The following is a 14259-nucleotide window of genomic DNA, read 5'->3' as shown; positions in this document are numbered from 1 at the left end:
CCCTCCACTCCTCACCCCCCAACACACACATTTCCTGCCCTGGTTATAACAGTACCTGTAAGAATCATAGAATCATAGGGCTGGAAAGGAACTCAGGAGGTCATCTAGTCCAGCCCCCTGCTTCAAGTAGGATCAACCCCAAAGAAGTCATCCCAGCCAGGACTTTGTCAAGCCAGGACTTAAAAATCTCTTGGGATGGAGATTCAACCATATCTCTAGGCAAGGCATTCCAGTGCTCCAGTGCACCCTCCTGGTGAACATGTTTTTCTAAGGTCTCAGGCTAGTTCCCAGTGAGCACATATCTAAACTAAACTCTTCTGCCCCTCTACTCTCTGATTTGCTCACCTTGATAATATTTTTCTGATTTGTCAACCTTGATTACTATTTTTGGTTCTCTGTGCCTTAAATATTGAGTCTGTTCTGGTATGGCTATGGACTGAAGAAGTGGGTCTGTCCCAGGAAAGCTCATCACCTAATACATTATTTTGTTAGTCTTTAAAGTGCTACTGGACTGCTTTTTTGTTTTGATAGTATATAGACTAGCACAGCTCCTTCTCTGTTACTATTCAAACCTAGCACTGTTATTGCACATTGTCAGACATGTTAATGCAAGCAATATGGGCAGGGAAACAAGACTGCCTTGTGCCCCTGTTAACAGTCCATTCAATCCAGGGAATGAATCATATTAGTGGGGCACTGTAAGAGCATTGCCCCTTTCCATGTCTAACACACTAGTTCTCCTGAACTCTTTTCCCATTCTTCTTCATTTCCCAAGGGATCCTGCCCATCAGTTCGCTCAGGGAGTCAAACTCTGCTCTCTTGAAATCCAGGGTCTATATTTTACCACTCATCTTTCTTCCTTTTGTCAGTATCCTGAAATCAACGATCTCATGGTCACAGCATTCCAGGTTGCCACCCACTTCTATGTCTCCTACTAGTTCTTCCCTGTTAGTGAGCAGCAGGTCAAGTTGTGCACAGCCCCTATTGGTTGCATCATCACGTGCAGTAAGCAGTTATTTCTAATATTCTCCAAAAACTTGCTGGATTGTCTGTGCACTGCTGGATTGGTCTGCCGACAAACGTCTGGATAATTAAAGTCTCCCTTCAGAACCAAACCTGTGAGTTTGAAGATTCTCTTAGCTCTCTGAAGAAATCACCATCTACCTCATCTCCCTGATGTGGAGGTCTACAGCAGACACCAAATACAAAATCACGGCCGTGTCTACACTTCGAAATTGCTGCGGTTCACTGACGTGCGGCTCATCCAGACAGGGGTCCTGTTCATAAGGACCCTGGGAACTTCAAAATCCCCTTATTCCTATCAGCAGATTTGCAATTTCCTATCAGCAGATAGGAATAAGGGGATTTTGAAGTGGTCAGGGTCCTTTCGAAAAGGAGCCCCATCTGGATGAGCTGTGCGGCAGTGAGACGTGGCCATTTTGAAGTGTCGCGGCTGGCAGTATGCTAATGAGGCACTGAATATGTATTTCAGTGCCTCATTAGTAATCTTCTAAATGGCCATTTGCATGGCCATTTCGAAGATTTGGGCTAGTGTAGATGTAGCCCACATTTGTTGCTTCAGCCTCTAAGCTTAACCTAAAGACATCCAACTAGATTTTCTCCCTCCTTAACTGAAGTTACTTTCACCTCTGCATGGTAGGTACAGCTGATGGGAGAATAACCATAAGCATTGTGGGGTGCATTTCCATATTTCTGAGCAGTATGACCTGAGTGTGGTGTCCTCCAGCTCTTTTTAAAATCCTGAAAATGTGATTGATTGTTGTGTATGAAAGAGAGTATATAACAACTTTGTCCTCTGTTTCTTTATCTTTTCCCCTATATGTTAACAAGCTATGTGCAGAAACATAGATGTGGCATATCTGTGTTGTTTCTATTATGGAAAATCTGTTTTTATTATGGCTAGGAGTCCAATCTGGATTATGGCTCCACACACTACCCATATACCAGATAAACAAGGAGTGGCTTGAACTATGTTGAACCATTTCAGACCAAGTCATTTAAACATCCAGATGTATGCACAATATGCATGAAATGTGGATTTGCAAGTAGAGGCATATGCAATGTTTCTGACCTTTCAATGGTTGAACCAAAGAAATTATATGTTAGCTAAAGTTACAGGTTGACTCCAAATGGGTATATTTTCCTGTCACTGAAATAGGAAAAAATAATGTTCAGGGTCAAACTAAATATTTTATTTGCCCTTAAGCAACATGGAGTTTTAACCCATTTTTCTCAAATAAATCTAGCTAAATTTCACAATGAAATGTCAGCTGACCGGAAAAAGGGGATTTTGATGTCTGTGGGGTTCTTTCAAAAAGGACCCCCATCTAGACAAGCCATGTGTGAGCGAAACACAGCACTTTCAAAGTGCTGCAGATGGTGACATGCTAATGAGGCACTGAATATTCATTTCAGCACCTCATTAGTATTCTTCGATTTGGCTATTAGCATGGTGTTAGCCGGTGGCCGGGTAATGTGCAGTGAGGTACTCCCCGGGTCCTAAACAACCCAGTTTTTTACTGTTAGAGCAGGCAGCTCCTAGCACTCTCATCCACGGCCAGGCTGTAGTAACCAAATGGTTGAAGTTCTTTTGTTGTGCCGGCTGTGCTGCAGTGACAAAAGGGTTAACAGCAGTCAGGCTCAAAGCTTAACTAGTTACAAGTTTATTAAGCTATAGTTATAAGCGTGCGGTTACAAAAGGCTATTGTCTACTTCTTATATGCTAGCAAAGTACAGGTGTTAACAAGTTACGTTACAATCCAATACAAAGATATCTGTTACCATCTAACACAATGATATCTTGACACAATGACATCTAGTTACAGAGCTCTAATTCTTTAGCTGTGCACAAAAAAGTCAGAGACCTAGCATGGGTGTATCTTACCCTCTCTGCGTCTCTCGATACCAGCGTAGCCAAGCTGGATCGGTCACTCAATTCCGCGGAAAGACGAATACGAGGTTGAGCGGCCCCAGTTGTGGACCTCGGGAGGCAATCACCTGACCCGACCGGCAGGTAGTTGGTGGAATGCACTCAAAGTTAGAGTTCTGCTGGGCCCACCTTTTATACCCCTTTGGGTTACGTATTCTCTTTCTTATCTATGGTGCCAGATCGTACTGGTCTGTCTTTGTGACGCCAGTTTGTTACAAGGGCATTTCTTACTTAATTTGCACTTGTAAGACAGGAGATAAGCAATTTGAGAGTACAGGACATTCTTTTGTGTGGGCGGGGCACTTCCCCTTCTGGGATGGTTGTGTGTGTGTTTGCATCATATCGATCAATGCCAGCTGGGGTGATTTCTTGAGGGTCCCCCCACCCTTGTTGACAGTTTGGCCTGTTAGCCTTCTAGCTGTACTTTCTGCTTCTCAGGGTCACGATGAGCTAGCACATCTGGACCTCAGTGAAGGCATCAAAGACTGTGCTGTCAGCAGCCATTTCCGTGCCCTGTGTGCTTCTCAGTGGGGGGGGCAGCGAGCAAGCTGGCTTGTAAGGGGGAGACTTTGTCTGGCTACACATGGCCATTTCAAAGTTTTTCCTAAGTGTAGATGTAGCCTTTATTTCAAGGTATTGAAATGGAACATTTTGATTTTTCAAAATGTCTCTGGGTTGTTTTGTTTTTGGGGGGGTGTGGGGTGGGGGCAAATAAACACCAAATCTGAAAATTTTCTTCAAGCTCTCACAGACCCTTAAGAATGTGCATGGCCCTCATACACGTTATTAACCCACTTAACGTTAAAGCATGAGTGCTTTGCTAGATCCAGCTCTGTCCCCTGGCCTATTTTACACCTTCCATTTTAAAATTTCATGGGCTTGGCACCTGTCTCAGATTTACAGATAAATATCACCACTTACCTTCTAAAATCAGTAGCCACATCAAATCACAACAAACAAAGTTTTTGATTTTAAAGATATGCGGCAACATGAGTTTACAGTGTTCATCTGAGAAAAAAAAATCAAACCTGGAATATTTTTAGTTGGGTTAATAAATACTTATTGATCCTTAAATTTCTAAAACCAGACAAGTCTTGTTAGACCAACAAGAAGACCCAGAGCTCCTAAAGCATATCCCAGTCTAAGACACTTTCTCAAACTCACATAGCATTTTGCTAGCAATTAATTTGCCACAACAGAATAGAATACTAGACACTTCAGAGATTTATTTCACAAATGGGTCTTTGCCCACAAAAGCTTATCCTCCGAAATATCAGTTAGTCTTTAAGGTGGCACAGGACTTCTTGTTTTTCTCAAAGATACAGACTAACACAGCTATCTCTCTGATACTTTGCACAAATGCTTTATTCTTTCTTTATTGCACTATTTTAGATTGAAACCAAAAACACCCACCAAGAATTATTTTTAAGTGCAGTGTTAAAATGTCTCTGATTTGAATATTCTTTGAGCTTTAGGGCCAGAATCTGACAGGTCTTAAGCATATTACATAAATTGCTTGGCATTCTCAATGGCTTTAGAAGGCAAAATGGGTCAAGGAGTCTCAGCACCCTGCAGGACTTGTCCTCAAGTGATTTCACATACTTGTTTAAACTATATTGCAATTCTTGGTCTGCCGAAAAGACAAGAAAATTATTCATTTTCCAGACATTAAAGAAAACAATCTTTCTTGTTTCTGAAACAAGCACCAAATACATTGATAGTAATTCCTATCAGAAGAAATTTAAAAAGATGTAATTAACTTAAAAATTAAGAAAATATGAATAGGTACATTTTTAGAGGCAAAATCACATTGAACTATAAATAACTAATTATATTTGCATTCCTGTGTCTATGGGAATGTATGTTCTGTGGTGACATCATAAGAATGCCCATAAAAATTAAAGCCTTACTAAAACCAGTTGTGAGCCTTAGAGCATCCCAGTGCTATTAGGTAAGCAGTTTCAGTTTGTCTGACCACATTGGTTTATCCCAACTCGCAGTAATTGTAATCTGTATTTAAAACGTGTCGTGCGATTGGCCTCTGGAAAACTAACAAACTGATCATTAACATTCCTGTGTGAAGTATGAACACAGAGCATAGTAACATTTTTGGATATATGCTGGAATGGTGATTAAAATGTGTCTAAGACAGGCATGTTGGGGTGGGTGGAAGTGGTGTCTTGGGGCGGGGGGGTTGGTAAACAGGTCTGCCTTGGAGAAAGGACTGTGGATTTTCTTCTCTGATTAGCTGACAGAAACTATCTTTGGCATCCATCTCTATACGGACATATGGGAACAAAGCTCTTGCAAGATGAGGGAGATGAGCCCTTCAGCTAAAATGAGACTTGATGGTTCTGGATATTAATGTAGGCTGAGAAACCTGCTTAGAACAAGATCTTCCACCTATGAAGACAAGGGAAATCAGCCACTTGTACTTCTATGGAAGATCCTGAGTGAAGAAAGTCAACCAAGGTTGATGGAAGTCACAGTGGAGCGGTCAACAGGTTGCCAGTGTCAGAGATGCTGAACCAGGGATGGCTGCATGGCACACAGACCAACACTTGCATGGCCTACATTCTTGCTGTTGTTGATTGCGAGTGTCTGTCTTATGGCATCAGTGATGACACAGCACCTCCTTGATCTGGATTGCACCGTAAAGTTGTGATACCAATCATGGAATTTCTGTGTAGTCTTTCTTGTACTGTTAGCTCAATAATGCTAATTGCTTTCCTCATTCCTCTCATACTCTTACAAAATCTTAATGGAAGAATGTGAATTATTTGTATTTGGAAAATCAGCTGGGGGGGGAAAACAACTAATTTTAGCTTTACCCAGTAATATTATTTTTAAAGGTTCCATTCTTTTCCATTCTTCATTGTTTGCACACAAAAAAAAGTGACATACAATAAACTAGTGCATAGTTCAGAAAATTATTGGGCATTAGCCACTGGCATGCAGGGATCTTATTCATGCTGACTTCTTTTTAATTAGATAATGATTTGAATGGAGTTTCAGCATTTATATATTGTTCAAGTCTGTCTCATTTTAATCCAACTTTCAGACAGTGAATAGAAAGGCATTTACAACAAATGTGGTAAAACATGGCTGTCAAACACATGTGGCTGACAGCACTATGGTGACCTTGACGCCTTGTTCTACGAAAAAAGGCTAATGTTGATGAAAAATGCTGAACTGTGAGCACTGGAAGTTAAATACCTTTATTATCCCACACAGCAAATGTAGATTCAGTGTTGTTCACAAAACCAAAAACATTGTGGTTTTAGTCCTGGACTTCAGACCACCTTTCTGTTCTTTTAGTCTATAATCTCTCTGCTGAAACAATAATAAACAAAGTCACTTAGAACAGGAAGGTTGGGCACTATCCTAGGAATCAGGATTCTCACATTCAGTTCAACTCCACCGCAGATATCCTATATGAGTTTGGAAAATTCACAGTTTCCCTGTGCTTCACGGACCTACCTCTGTGCAGTCTTTGTGAAGATTAATACATTAACAGTTGTGGACCACTCAGATATGATGTGGATGAAAACCATAAAAAACCTTAAGACATAGAGATCTGTGATGGTAGAAGCCTACCTCACTGAAGTCAATTGGAATCTTTCCATTGATTATCATGGTGGTTAATCATGCCTGTTTTGGGACCCCTTGTCCACCAGGGATTAGAATAAGACCTCTTGCCAGATATATAAAACATGGTATTGCAGCTCTCTAGCTCAGAGGTGTGCAAAGTGGTGGGACGGGCCCCTTTGAGAGGTGAAATTTCATAAGGTGGATGCAGCACAATTGGCTGCTGAGTCTCAGGCTCAACCATCTCATTAAAACTGTTGAAATAGGTTACTGTTTTTACGTCTGTGTATTCACATTTACATATCGATTAATAAAGTTTGAACATTCTTCATAATTATGTAACCCCCCCTTCCTTCCTCCTTGAGCTACTCGGGAGCAGGCAACATTCGCTAGTGTGCTTAAAAGGTTTAATATTAAAGGAGATCCTGAGTGTCCCAGTCGTCACGTTGGATAATCAAAAATCCCCTTTCCATCCACTATTTCCAAAGCACCTAGCACCTTAATGTTTTTCTGAAGATTTGGCTGTCTCAGTGTAAACCAAGGGTTCCTGCCTACTTATATTAAATCTTGTCAGCCCAACTGATTTTTGTACTATATGCAAGGTGCTGACTTGCAAAAATATTTTCCCATTCTTTAGCAACAGCAAAAGAGTGACTCTCTCTTCCCAAACCCCATTCACCTTTAAAGAATCTCCAAGTCTACATGGGATATTTAAGATCTTCCTGTAGGCCACATTACTGCATGGGTAGCCATGCTATAACCTCATCTTGTCTATATGGGTTGTAGCAAACCATATTCTAACTATACTGTGTAACTATGGCCAGGTTATAGTGGGCTCATTGGCCAGCTCACACAGGCAAAGCAAAGCCTGTCTTAAAAGCTGGTACAATATTGTATTATAAACCAACTGATAATCTCTGCCTGACAGTCAATAACATTATTAAGCTTGAGATATAATCCCTCCAACTGCAATCAGAGAGCAGGGGAAAAAAATAGGAGCACCCCTTCTCCCCTGAATAATATTATTGGAATAAGGTACCATTGAAAATGATTATGACAGGCAGAACCTGACCCTAAAGTAGAGGGAAATGGAAAATACAAGATTCTGGCAGCAACATTATTTTACCAAGCTGTACATGTATTCTATTAAAGTTAGACTGTTAAATGAATATCAAATTAAAATACAGCATATTGAAATTATGTCTTTACAAGGTGTTCCCTTCGCATTGTTCAAACTTTCATTCTTGAATAATCTTAGAGAAATGCAAACAGTGGGGAAGTTTATTAGGTAATAAGCGTATGAAATCCAAATTGCAATTCAAGCTGTAATATTTGTAACCTTTATTGTTTGTTTTTCTTCAACTAGTGATGTGACTATCAGTCATAAAAAATGTTTTAGAAGATTTTATTCATACAAATGGGTATTTGTGCACAAACAAGAGTATTTACACATGAACAAGCCCATTTGCTCTGGAAATACATGCTCAGCAGCACTATGTTATACACTGTATATGCAATGACTTGGTGGCCACGCAAGGACAAAAAATGAACAGACAGACAGGCTGCCTTTTATCTGAGTTAGACAGGAAAGCCCCTATTAATTAATAAATCTGGCCACATCCAATACAGAACTAAATACTATGCTATTTCTTAGGCAAAAGAAGACTACTAGTGACTTAAAAATTCTATTTTTTCTAGAATTGCTTTTCTTTTTAAAATGTTCCTCTCTCCTCTCTTCCAGTGATTTAAAGTTTGAATGATTTCTTTGGACATCACATTTATTTTCCAGCCTGGGAGCAGAACCATCCTCAATTTCATTCCAGTGACCCACCACACAAACCAACTACAGAATTAAGAACAACAAATAATTGAAAGGCTATTAGCTACAACTTGTTTCTGAAAAAACATAAGCTGCGTCTACACGTGCACGCTACTTCGAAGTAGCGGCACCAACTTCGAAATAGCGCCCGTCGCGTCTACACGCGTCGGGCGCTATTTCGAAGTTAACTTCGACGTTAGGCGGCGAGACGTCGAAGTCGCTAACCTCATGAGGAGATAGGAATAGCGCCCTACTTCTACGTTCAACGTCGAAGTAGGGACCGTGTAGACGATCCGCGTCCCGCAACGTCGAAATTGCTGGGTCCTCCATGGCGGCCATCAGCTGGGGGGTTGAGAGATGCTCTCTCTCCAGCCCCTGCGGGGCTCTATGGTCACCGTGGGCAGCGGCCCTTAGCCCAGGGCTTCTGGCTGCTGCTGCCGCAGCTGGGGATCCATGCTGCATGCATAGGGTCTGCAACCAGTTGTCGGCTCTGTGTATCTTGTGTTGTTTAGTGCAACTGTGTCTGGGAGGGGCCCTTTAAGGGAGCGGCTTGCTGTTGAGTCTGCCCTGTGACCCTGTTTGCAGCTGTGCCTAGCATCCCTATTTCGATGTGTGCTACTTTGACGTGTAGACGTTCCCTCGCTGCGCCTATTTCGATGTTGGGCTGAGCAACGTCGAAGTTGAACATCGACGTTGCTGGCCCTGGAGGACGTGTAGACGTTATTCATCGAAATAGACTATTTCGATGTCGCAACATCGAAATAAGCTATTTCGATGTTGGCTGCACGTGTAGACGTAGCCATAGTGAGCCAGAATGTAGGATCAATTTGTAGATGAAGGCAGGGCAAAACCAAATGTCAGAAATAAAACTACTCAAAATGAGTAATTCACTCAGCTATAGTTATAAGTAATTTCATCTCCCTCCTGCTTTAGAAATAGAATGAGATTGTGCTTACAATTTTTCCTTCTTCTCCTCTCCTTACATTGGAAGGAAGACCTACAAAGTATTAGAATCTAAAGGTGACTGAGGTTATCCAGAAAGAGCCATGATCAAACATAAACATTTGATAGCTCATGTTAGCTCTGTTGCAGTTTGGGTTGACCACTGTGGCACACATCTTAAAAGGGGGCTGACACCCACTTTAGAGGTGCTAGATAGGTAAATTACAAGATGTAGATATATAGATAGATTTTCCTTAAAGGAGGACCTCTCTCTTTTGACTTCTGGAAGTCCAGTCATCTCATAGGTTGCTCATTCTGGGCCTTATCCAAAGCCCACAGAAAAAAAATTAGAGTCTTTCCATTCACTTGATGGGGCTTTGGGTCAGCTTTCACCCGCCTGACCCTGGAACCTTGAGTTAAAGTGGGGTGGGCAATAATTTTTGATGGGGCCCCACTCCAAGATTTTGGTAAGTGGGCAAGAGCTGCACTTTTCTGTGGAAGGTGTGTAGAGTCTGGGATGGAGGCTGAATGCAAAAGGGAGCTTGGGTAAGAGGGCTTGGGTGCAAGATAGTGCATGGCGTGAAATTGGGGTGAAGGAAGTGGCTGTGCTCTGAAATTGGGGTGAAGGAAGTGGCTGTGCTCCATGTTCATCAGAAATTATTTTCACAGTCTCAGGATGCACAGTGCCCACATGCTGTGACCTAGGACAGGGTTTTCAGGTGTAGGTTCTGGAGGGAGGAAGGGGTGTAGGAGAGGATTCTGGCCTGGGAGAGTGATGTAAGATTGGATGCAGGATATGAAAGGAAGTTCTATTCTGGAGCAGCAGGGATATTTATCCTTTATCCAGTGTTTTGTGATTCACTCTGAGGGATCCTGCATCTTAAGAAATGAATTGTAGACCAAGGATAAGGAGCAGGACGCTGCTACAGCAGCAGTCACTGATTGCTCTGGGCCCCATACTGCACACATCTCCCTGTGTGCTGCAGCAGTTATGTTCCTTCCAGTTCTACCAGTGGAAGGAAGAGGAAGATGCAGCAGGCCTGCAAAGCATGCTTGACCTCCTGCACTCTGCCCATGGCATGAACAACATGGCATGGGTGCAAGGCTACTGTTATAACCAAGCCACAATTTCTTTCCTTTGGTAAATGCAAAAATGTGTTCAATAAGTCAAGCCAACTTACGATCCTTCATTTGGAAAACACTATCATTTTCAACATTGCTACCGACACAATTTGCAGCTATGGACAATTTTGACATTAAGTCCTTCAAGTCCTTCCGAACAAGTAAAGATGAGCATCAAGAGGGGCAGCTGCGTTAGTTTGTATCTGCAAAACAAGAAGTCCTGTGGCTCGTTACAGACCAACAGAATATTGGATCAAAAGCTTCGCGGACAAAGATCCGCTTTTTCAGCTACATCTGGCAAAGTGGGTCTTTGCCCATGAAAGCTTATGCTCCAATATACCTGCTACCAGAGACAAGGTGACCCACATTCCTAAAAAGAGGAAGATTCACACTCAGATTTGAAGCTCTTCTTTGCTTTTGTGGTTTCACATCAGAACTTTAACATTATTAGTATATAGTTGCCATGGTTTGATAAGCAACGTAGACACCCTCAGAAAAAATAAAGATTTAAACTGTGATTAGCACATTTCACACTGGGTGAGGGGTTACTTCCATTTGTGCAATTTACTGTGCAGAGATGAAAGGAACATAGTAATGAGTTAATGTAGAAGAGTTAGCACGCTCTGAGATTGTTCTTTTGCAGTTTTTTTCCAGTTTTGTGGAGAATCTCTCTTGCACCAAGTTCATCAGAAATTCTTTTCACATTCTCAGGCTCTACTGTGCCCACATGTTGTGACCTGGGGCAGGGTATTGAGATGCAGGTATGGGTGAAGGACAGGATTTTGGCCTGGGAGAGGAATGTAAGAGTGCGTGCAGGGAGTTGTGACCTGGGGCAGCAGGGAAAAGAGTGGAAAGGGTTTGGGTTGCAAAGTTTGTGCATGTGTCTGGGGGGAAATAGACAGAATGTCCTTGAATTAACAAAACTGCATAGAGTAGGAGGAAAGGGGGGTTTGAAAATTGTGAATTATTTAAGCATTAGTTACATACAGTCATCATTTCAAATGTAATGTGTTAACTCCTCCTGCCCAGTGTGAGTTGTTAATAGAAGTAAGGATGGCAATAATCAAGGCTTGACCCAGTAGATTGAGGGAAAATAGTCACCATGAAAAGATGTACAGTGGTTGAAGGGGAGAGAGGAAATGCCCCACTTAAATCTTTCTATTTTTAAGAACAAGTAATCAAGGAGGACAAATCAGAAAAAACATGATCAAGGTGAGCAAATCAGAGTTGCTCACCTTGATCATTTTTTTCTTATTTGTCCTCCTTGATTACTGTTTTTGGTTCTCTGTGCCTTAAATATTGAGTCTGTTCTGGTCTGGCTATGGTCTGAAGAAGTGGGTCTGTCCCACGAAAGCTCACCTAATAAACTATTTTGCTAGTCTTTAAAGTGCTATTTGACTGCTTTTTGTTTTGATAGCGTATAGACTAGCATGGCTCCCTCTCTGTTACTTAAGAACAAGTGTGTGAAATCCCAGCTTTCCCTGGAGCTTTGTGTTTGCGTGGGACTCCAAGAGGCATTGTTGTATAGTAGACTGAGCACAAGATGGGAGCCAGGTTCTCAGTAATGTTCTCACCTCTGGTGCAAGCAATGAGCAAGGTTTATTACATTCCAGTAGCAGTGTAAAAAGCAGCAGCGACACCTGAACACTAGCAAGCCAGAGCAGTAAGCATGGTCTAATCACACTGAGCCCATCTGTTTTCTTTCTCTCAAAAGTACAGGATGAAAAACAGGCCAGGCATAGGTGGGCATATCAGAGGAGGTCTTGATCCTTAGCATTGAAATAATATATCTTGTGGAGGCTGTTCTCTGCTCTGGCACTCCAAATGCAGAGGCTTTAAAAATATGAGAGACTTTAAAAATACCTTGCCACTAAAGGCTTGTGCTAAAATTCCCCTGGTCACAGATTCCTTGGATTGATATCAGTACCACTACCCAAATACAAACACCCTTCTGAAAATCCAGGAAAGCACACTTGGGAATTCCTTCTGTGAGATAACCTCAAGCTCTTTTAATGCTCCCTCTGGAGAGAGCTTGGAACCTTTGCTTCTGCCCTCAGCTAAAAAGGGAACTTCAAATTGTGTTAGTAGTTTGGCTTTGCAGTCTTTGTCATGTGCACACAGAAACTACCCCCTTCTAGGACGCAGGAATCAGATCATGGTCTGAAAACGTTGATTTTTCTTAACCAAAAAAAAGAACACGTTTGGTGAAACACTGGCTGGTTACGAGGTGTTACAGAGCAACTGACTTGAAAAAAAGATTTAAACACGGAGAATTGCTTTCCTGTGATTCAGTTTGGAAAGTTACAGTGCAAAGGGGTAATTATATGTGTTCAACACAGAGAAGTCCTGCAAACTCAAAAATAAATAGTGGGCATAGGAAAGATTTCCAAAGGCACATGTGGCATTTATGACACAACATCATTCAAAACAAAAACAAAGAAAGTGGGTTTGAAAATCTCAGCAATAAAAGATCATCAGTAAGCAGAGGTGGGATCCATATACGGATGGGTGAGCTGAGCAAGTCTGGAGGAGAAAATGATTAATACATCAATTTATATCTAAAAGTTGCACATAATGATGTAAGAACTCTTTAATCTGGGTACAACTAACACAGCCTTCTTGAGTTGGGCCGTTAGAGGCTCTGAATTGCATTTTTTGAGGAGATTATGGTTAACTATGCCCTCTCCCATTCAGAATTTTCATCTTGATTTTAACTGACCAGAATAGTACCACTTTACAAAATGTGGAGTTAAAAGGGTGTGTGGAAGGGTCAGGGGGGTGGGACTAGATTGGCGCTGTAGGGTACTGTCTGTTCATGTTTTAATGCAGTAATTCTTGTTAGCCTCTATCCTCTGGTTGAGCCTCACGGGCTACGGAAAGCTAATGAGCGCTTCCAGTGGAGAGTAATGTTCTAGACAACTCTTCGCTGACACAGAATAAGGGAATCCCACTGAGTTTACCAGTTTTTCAAACTGATAATCAAACAATGAATTCCACGGCTCTTCCAACTGAGCAAATCTCTCCTGCTCCTACACTGCTAGTGTTGATGATGTGTTGTAAGCAGTATGTAGACAGCTTGATTTTTACAATTCCTTCATCTCCTCAAATCCCACAGAGAAGGCACATATCCAGTGGTCGCCCTTTAAAGGGCTCACTTTGCACAGTATTACCAAAAGAAAAAGACAAGGCAGGCTTCCCCCTTCCCAACTTTTAGAGTCATCTGAGTTACCATATTTTTGTGCATCAATACGTGGTAACAGTCTGAAATACACTGAGGGTCTACTCTTCAGATGTTGTAAAATGGCTACCTTCCAGGGTAGTCAGTGTGACTTTGCTGATTTACACCAGCTGACGTTGGAGCCATGGCAGTTTAATGATGACCATTTTAAGTACCAATGAATAAACACTGACTCTTTGTTACTCTACTGCTGATCGTCATATTGACTGACGAGCATTTATGTCTTCAAACATAAGTACGTAGCACAGAGCAAGCCCACTTCCTGGGGCACAAAGAAGCAAAAACATGCATTGGAAGAGCAAAAGGAAAAATCAATATACTGTAGAGATATGTGCATCTGTACACAGACATGTATACATATATCAAGCTATGGACACAAACACACGTACATACATTCTCATACATACACACAGAAAGAATACACACACATTCATACAGATGTACATATAAATCATGTATTTAAAACATACTACAACTTTACCAGATGTACAGCTGTTACAAAATGATGCACACACTTTAATATACAGTAAAATATCAGTATAGACTGTAAGTTTGCTCAAAACTTCTGAACAACAGCAAAAATAAAAACTATGTGAAACA

Source organism: Carettochelys insculpta, chromosome 10, assembly GCF_033958435.1.
Source record: "Carettochelys insculpta isolate YL-2023 chromosome 10, ASM3395843v1, whole genome shotgun sequence".
NCBI lineage: Eukaryota > Metazoa > Chordata > Testudines > Carettochelyidae > Carettochelys > Carettochelys insculpta.
This window is presented reverse-complemented; position numbering follows the sequence as displayed.